Here is an 8,662-nt window from a genome sequence, read left to right as displayed (position 1 = left end):
ACATTGGTCGTTTATCACATTCTCTTCATTGGTAACCCCTCACAGCAAAGACTTTGTTTCTTCACGATGTAACTCTCCCTGTGGCACGCACGGCGCCCAGTATAGTCTAGAAATGTCTCCGACGCAGGTCATTAGGGAACTGAAGAGGAAGATGAAGATTACATTCCATGTAATAATGTAGGTAAATGGGTCTGTTTCTGGGCTCTGAAAAACACTCTGTAGGTATATTTTCTATATTCCCAGTGTTGTTAGAAAGTGACATATTTATGAGCTATATTTTTAGAATTCTCAGATCCCAGGAAAAAATACTCTTGGTCCTAACAAGGAAAGCTCTGTTCTGTTATTTTAGGGGAAGATGTTTAAGCTGGATGCTGGCTGGCGAGTTGTTCTGTGCACATGTTCATGAGATTAGCCAAGAGTTTCATAAATGTGTATAGTATCTGTTATTGTATGTATTACTATACACACACAGCCTATTCTGTGTTATATACTGTATCGTATATGTATGTTATTGTATGTATTACTATACACACACAGCCTATTCTGTATTATATATTGTATCATATATGTATGTTATTGTATGCATTACTATACACACACAGCCTATTCTGTATTATATATTGTATCATATATGTATGTTATTGTATGTATTACTATACACACACAGCCTATTCTGTATTATATATTGTATCATATATGTATCTGTTATTGTATGTATTACTATACACACACAGCCTATTCCGTATTATGTATTGTATCATATATGTATCTTTTATTGTATGTATTACTATACACACACAGCCTATTCTGTATTATATATTGTATCGTATATGTATCTGTTAAGTGGAGAATTTAGCTTTAAGTAGTGAGTAGTTCTATTTTGACTCAGTTATAGTCCTTTGTGACAATAAATAGGATTAAAACTATAAAAGAGTAGAACACCAACTTTTTAAAAGTCATATAAAATTTTGTGTTTCACATTAACCAGAAAGAAAAACTGGTTTTAAATATCTATAGCAGTCACCTCGTTCCCAGCCATTTTCCTCATTAAGACTTGGGGTGCTTCTACCCCAGCTTACAATGACTGCCATCGTTCGCCCTTCTGTTATGGTATGTGATTCCTGCACAGGAAAGAAAAGTTGATCTATGGTTCTTTCAGCTTCAGCTCTGTCAACTCTTTCAGTCTCTGCAACTGGGATTGCTTTGATCAGGGCTACTTGATGTGGAAAAGTCTTGCTGCTCTGTATTTGCAGATGTGGCTTTCCTAACTCAAATCAGGTTTAGCAGAAAAACAAGGCACGTGATATCTTCAAGATTACTTGCCTGAGGGCTCAGGTGTTGGGAGACTATCAGAAATTAAGATACCCCTTCTTGCATATTTGACTAGTGTTACTCTTGATATTTTTGGTTAAGGCTAATATTTCCTGAGCTGTATCAATTTAATTTAATATGAAAGGCCTTTATTTTATCTCACCAAAGCTGTTTCTATGACATCAGCCTATTCCTTAAACTCTTCTTCCCCTATCACACTTTTTCTAAGTCCCTAGGGACGGGCCTTGGCTGTGGTTTTACCTTTCAAGATTTGCCATTCTTTTCAAATGCAAAAATAGTTCATTCTTTTAGACCACTGGAACTTGATTGTCTTCTCACGAAGGTCGGAAGTGCACCCTACCTTCCCTAAACATAGAATTCCAACAAGGATGAACGTGGCATTTGCTTGTGAACTGTAGAACTTTAAATTTATCTATCCAGTGAGTCACGCTTTCAGCACAATGCCAGGATTTTGACGACACCGGAACACATCACTGCGGTATTCCAGCAAGATCCCACAGAATACTGCACAAAGAAACTCCCAAGTGCAAAGTCATGTCATCCGTCCAGTGAGTCACTTCTGACTGCCGAAGATAAATCTCTTAAAGCGTGTTAGGCCATTTAATTCTGGATTTTGAAGTGAAAGAAAACCCTCAAACTTTTCCCGTTTTTGTTTGATGTGGTCACAGTTCCATGTGACACTTCGTGCCATTGTCCTCATCATGTCTCCATGACAAAGGATGCTGCGGGACTTAGCTCTAGAGCAGGAGTAGGCCAACTATAGCCAAATGCAACCCACTGCCTATTTTTGTGTGGTCTGTGAGCCAGGGGTGTTCTATACGTTTTTAAGTGGTAAAAAACAAAGTCAGAAGGGTAATATTTTATGATATATTAAATTTACGTGAAATTTAAATCTCAGTGATTATAAGTAGAGTTTTATTGGAACACGGCCATGCTCATTTATTCACATACTGTCTAGGGTTGCTTTCACTACAGGGACAGGATTAAGTCCTTGTGATAGTGGAACCTAATCAACAAAACAAACGAGCAAGCAAAATAGAACCAGAGACACTGAAATAAAGAACAAACTAACAGTGACCAGAGGGGAGGGGGGAGAGAAATAACAGGGGAAAGAAGGAAAAGGGCCATCAAAGAACAGGTATAAAGGGCCCACGGACAAAGCCAAAGAGGGGTAGAATGGAGGGTGGGAGGAAAAGTGGGTGGGGCGTGGGAAAGTGGTGGCGGTAAAATGGAGACAACTGTATTCAAACATTAATAAAAATAATGATAAAAAGAGAAAAGACCCTGTGGCCCCCAGTGCATAACATATTCACTATCTGGCCCTTTGCAGATAAAGTTTGTTGACTCTGCTTCAAAATATAGACTTCCCACTGCACTGTTCCATGCAGCTCTCAGAGTGCATTCCTTAAAATCTACTGGGGTACTGGAAAAACAAAGTAGCACCTCCGTGATCATTGGTGGTCTTTGAAAACAAATCTTTGTTCCTTTATAATTTGCTAACACTCTGAAACCTTATTCCAAGAGATGAATGTCTAACATATATGACAACCATGTTTAGTGAATTAAAATAATGAAATTAAGGGAAAACTTCTATAGTTTTTGTGAATTATAATGTATGTTAAAAAAAAGTCCTAAAAAAAATCTAAGACACTCCATCCCTAAGAAACTTATTCACTTATTTTATCTGTACTTAATTCTATAATGTACTTGAAAATGCATTTTACACACACACAAAAAGGTCTGTCCAGAAAGTATCCAGCCATGTGCTATGAAAATAGAGACATGTATTGAACAAGATACAAGAGACATTGTACACAGGACAATGACTCCTCAGTCCCCTTCAAAGTAGGTACCTTGGGACCTCACACAGTTCTCCCAGCATCTCTTCCACTGTACAAAACACTCTGCAAAATCCTTTGTTGGAATCGCCATCAGCTGCCCCATTATATTTTCCTGAATCTCATCAACAGTCCCTCTCATAGGTGATTTTAGTTTGGGGAAAAGCAGTAGTTTTCGGAATCCGCAGATCAGCTTCTAGTTCTCGCACTGTCAGTCAGCAATCTTTGCTGATTGCAGCCCGTACACGTTCAGCATTCTCAGGTGCTCTGCTTGCTGAAGGCCTTCCAGAACATGGATCGCTTTCAACATATTCTTGACCATCTTTGAAGCATTTGTGCCACATTTTTTATTTGCACTACACTCATTGCATTGTCCCTAAAAGCTTTCTGAATCATCTGAATAGTTTCCGGAGGAATGTTCAAGCTTAATGCAAAATTTGATGCAGATTCATTGCTCTAGTCATTTTGAATGTGACAGCCACACAGGACACAAGCTCACTCAAAGGCATCTACCACCCCCACTGGCTGGTACAGTGATGATGATGACTGTGCATTCCAGCCCACTCTCCTTGGCTGCCAGGTTAAATTGGTGTTGTGCAAACCATTCTCATTATGTTAACAACGGCTGGACTTTTTCCAGACAGACCTGCTCTGTGTGTGTATGTGTGTGTGTCTGTGTGTGTAGGTATAACATATAAAGCTTTCATAGAATAACAAGGCTTTATTACTTTTCACTTTTCTCTCCCACCAGAGTGACTGGATTTTAAAAAATTATTGTATTTTGGTATATTGGAATAAGGCAGGAATGGGCAAGGGCTAAGGTAATGTAGAATTAAGGCATCATGTGACAAGGATGTGATTCTCTAGACCTTACCTCACCTAAAACTCCCACCACGTGTGTCAGAACAACAGAAGCATCCTACCCCTTGTGCTCTGGATCTCATATCCTATCTTAGGTTTCTTGCATCATTATCCATTACCTCAGAATACACCAGTGGTATGGAAAGGTTCATGTTTTGGCCAACAGCCTAACCAGACACTGTGCATGTTCCGTCCGTAATTATGGTTTTAGATTTCTTCACCCCTCTTCCCACTGGCTGACCTCAAAACCAAAGTTGGTTTTTCTCTAAAATCAGCATCTCGAGTGCTTAATGACTTTGACTGTATGTAGTGCACTGACGTTCTCCCCATGTGCTTATAGCTCCAGCCCACACTCTGCATGCTCTTGAAGATGCTCTTGAACCACTACCTACATTGTACCACCACCTTTTCACACAAAGAACATTCACCTTTGGATAGCCTCTAAGACTTCATTCTCCAAGAAACTCCAAAAAGTCATGATGATTTCTGCAAATGTTCACCAATTGTGGCCTTTGATACAGTCAGCACTTGTTACAAAAGCAACATGTAGCACTTACAGTGACCAGAGTATGATATTAAGGTCAGCAGGGCTACCGTCCAGACATCTGTTTTTAAACTCTCGACAGCTATGGCTACTTGGTCATTTTCACACTACTTCTGTCTTGGCCTTCTCTCGGGTCTGCATCTATGTGGGTTCTTTCTTTCACTTGCTCCAGCCCTGGTTTTCCTGGGATCCCGGGAAGTCATCAGCCAGAAATGTGAGCTATGTCCATTATTCCTCTTTTATTTCCTAAATACATTTTGAAAAGTTCTGGTTGCTAATTGCCTTTTTATTTCTAACATCTTTCTTTATCTTCATAACTACTACTTTAATTTGTCATCTTAAGGCAAGACTATGCCATTGGCTCCTAAGTAGGATCTCTAGTTCCCGTAATCTGGAGTCCATGGTCTCATAAGAAGACTATGCATTGGCTTCAAATTGTTTCTAAGTCTTCCAAAATCGCGCCCATACATGGTGTTCTGAGTGAGGAAAGGGTTAGAGGTTTGAAATGCTAATTGTTTATTGACATATAAGTGCCTTCAGCCCTGCAGTTTGACTTTGGTGGGCTGAGATGCAATTATATCGCAGGAGGGCTACTAGTGACTGATTTCTTTCTATGTCCATTCTCTGCAGTGTTCTCTTCAGGGCACTTATCACTTGCCCTAGTAGGCTGTAACTTTGTTAAAGGGGTGGCCAGAATTTTAGGTTTACTTCACAGCAGCTGGAATCACTTAAGTGGGACTTTGATTACTTTGTTAATTGATCAATTTGGTATGAAAATTATGGGGCTGGGAGCTAGTAATGATTGTTCCTGATTTTAAAAGATATGTAACAATTTTGGCATTTGTTTATCAGCTAATATTCATATGAGTGAGTTTTAAACTCCGTCGTTTGTTATGATTGCCAGGTGATAATATGATTTGTAAATGCTTAAGTTTGGTTTCTTGGTGTTAAATGCTCTGATTTGGGGTAGAAACGAACAGTGGCATGGTTGACGTGTTGAAGATGAGGAGTAAGAGGTATGTGAATAGCAGAAAGGATATCAATGACATAGAGATGAGGGAGGAAGTAAATTCCCACAGGTGATGTAAAAAGTAAAGGGGATATATACTTATTGTCATGTTTACTAGAAAAATATCAAACCTGTGACTTTACTGATGTTTTTGTTTAGGAAAAGACTTAGTAAAAAAGGAGAGAAGAGTGATTTAAAGAAAACTGCTAGGAAAATAGTGAGAGGTAATGAAAATGACAAGCCAGCTGAAAGTGAAGGTGAATGAACGGAGTACCATTCAGGAGTTAAGACTGACTCCAAATTACCACACCCAATCATGAGGTTGTGGCAAATCACACAGCTCATTGAAGTCAACTGCTTTCTGTTTAAAAGAGTTATAGTTATTGAGTTTGACATATTTCTTATAAACATTAAACAAGGCCACATTCAAACATGAAAGTGATTTGTAAACCATAAGAATCTTAGACACAAATTGCATTAGTAAGTAAGGCTAGAAAAGGAAATGGTCATACTTTAATCTTTGATTTGCTGTAGACCCTTCAAATTTTACAACAGTGTAAATGTAAACAGAAGCTGGGAAATAAAGGGCTTAAGGGCAGAGACTTTACAGTTTTAAATTAATTCAGTATTGTATTTCCTCTCTGAATCATTTAACATCCTTTATCCTCAGCAATCTCACCTGAAAAATAGGTATAATTTTAGCACCTACATCACAAGAATATTTCTGAGAATTAAGCAACACATAATAAACCTTTGGCACATACATGCACTAACTGTGAAAGCAATTATAGATGTTATTATTATTAAATACAACAAACTGAACCAGCATTAGTCACAAATTCCCTTTCAAATTTCTAGTAATTCTGGCAGATTAGTAGAAAAACACATGGAGAACTCTAACACAAAGCAGTTGTAAAAATTCTTTGCATCAAAAATCTTAAAACAAGCAAACATTCTTAACAAGAGTTCCTTTTGAAACTGAGAGAAAAAAAAAAAAAGACCCCGGACAACAATCCTGGGAAAATGAGGAGTATAACATATTACATTCTTTTTTTCCATAGATCATTCTAGCAGGAGTCTGAGGTCCAGACCTTGGTTAGAAATTGACTAAAAAATATGAAGCCATGAGGTTGGTTGCCAAAGAACTTTGAAAGAAAAACTGGATACCGAGGACCCACAGTATGTCATATTTCCAAAGCAAGTATCTAAGTTTGGATATCACATGTAAGTTTTTGACTTAAAACCATGCCAGCTCTGCAGAGCTAAAGAACATGTTCTTATCACATACGCTTCCAGAGTTACTTGTAACCCAGAGTCCCCAATTCTAGAATTCTACCCTGCTAACCAACTTACTTATTACTAACTCTAAACCCCTTGCATGCCCAGCCTCTGGAGCTGATATGGAGCTGGGACATTCCCAGGGTTCAGCTCAGTGAGGCAGCCACAGGTTTGTGGTGAAGCAGTCAGGTTGTTGGCTGAACTTCCTGGGTATGAATCCACTTGGCTTCTTTACTTATAAGCTTCAGTGACCTGGGGTGAGTCACTTACCTTTATGTGCCTCCCCTATAAAATGGAAATGACATGAATATTCTCCTTTTAGGTGTGAAAAGATGCTCAATGTCATTAATCATCAGAGAAATGAAAATTAAAATGACAATGAGATACCACCTCACATCTGTCAAAATGGCTATTATCAGTACATCAACAAACAACAAGTGTTGGCCAGCATGTGGAGGAAAGGGGACCCTTGTGCACTGTTGGTGGGAATGCAGATTTGTGCAGCCTCTGTGGAAAGAAGTATGGAGATGCCTCAAAAAATTAAAACTGGCACTGCCTTATGACCGCTATTTCACTTCTGGGAATTTATCCAAAGAAACCCAAGACATTAATTCAAAAGAATACAAGCACCCTATGTTCATTGCAGTGTTATTTACAATAGCCAAGATATGGAAGCAGCCCAAGTGCCCACCGCTACATGAGTGGATTCAAAGCTGTGGTACACAATGGAGTATTACTTGGCTGCAAAAAAAAAAAAAAGAAGCCTTACCTTTTGCAACAGCAGTAGATCTGGATAATACCATGCTAAGTGAAATCGGTCAGTCAGAGGAAGACAAGTACCATAAGATCTCACTTATATGTGGAATCTAATGAACAAAAACTAACAAAATAGAAACAGACTCACAGATACAGAGAATGGACTGACAGCTGTCAGAGGAGGGGGGCGCTGGGTGAAAAAGGTGAAGGGATTGTGCAAAGTAAAACAGAACTCACAGAAAACAGTATGGTGACTACCAGAGGGAAAGGGGGGTGGAGGAAGGTGGCAGAGGGTAAAGGCGGATAAACGGTAATGGACGGAGACTTGACTTGCGGTGGTGAACACACAGTATAACATACTGATGATGTATTGTAGAACTGTACACCTGGAACATACGCTTTCATTAACCAATGCCACCCCAGTAAGTTCAATAAAAAACTTCGAGGAGACACAGAACTGAGGACAACCGGGGTGATTAAAGCAGTCCTTAACCCAAATGACCCTGCAGTCCAGAGAGGAGGGGCACAACGTAGGTGTGGACACGCCCCCCTGAAACTGCCTCGCCCACCAGCCAAGTCACACCTGGAAAAGTCGCGGGCATTGGAAACTGAGATGGAAAAGCGGCAGAGGCCAAAGGGTGAACCGCGCGCTCTCGGAGATGAAGAGCTTGAGGGTCGCCTATTCCTTGTCCCAGTGCTGCGAGCCCCAGCGGTGTCCCCAGACACACGAGTCAACGTCACTCCACTCCGGCCCCGCCTTCTCTCCCTTTGCTCTGGAACAGCCCTGCGACCTGAGCCCCCGGCGGCTGGGCTGAGCTGCAGACGCTGCGGGCAGCGGGAGCCCATTGGTCACCTGGGCAGAGGTGAGCGGCTCCGCCAGTCCTTCCCCGGGAAGGGGACAGGCGGTCCTGTGAGGGGCTTGGAGTGGGAATGCAGAAAGCCTGCTGCCGGGTGGGGTGGGAGGGTGAGGGTCGGTAGGGGTGGGAGGAAGCACCGAGGAGGGAGAAGGGTTAAAGAAAATAGGGCAAAGTCACTTTTTTCAGT

This window comes from Desmodus rotundus, chromosome 2, assembly GCF_022682495.2.
Source record: "Desmodus rotundus isolate HL8 chromosome 2, HLdesRot8A.1, whole genome shotgun sequence".
Taxonomy (NCBI): Eukaryota; Metazoa; Chordata; class Mammalia; order Chiroptera; family Phyllostomidae; genus Desmodus; species Desmodus rotundus.
The sequence above is the reverse complement of the archived record's forward strand: the minus strand, read 5'-3'. Positions refer to the sequence as shown.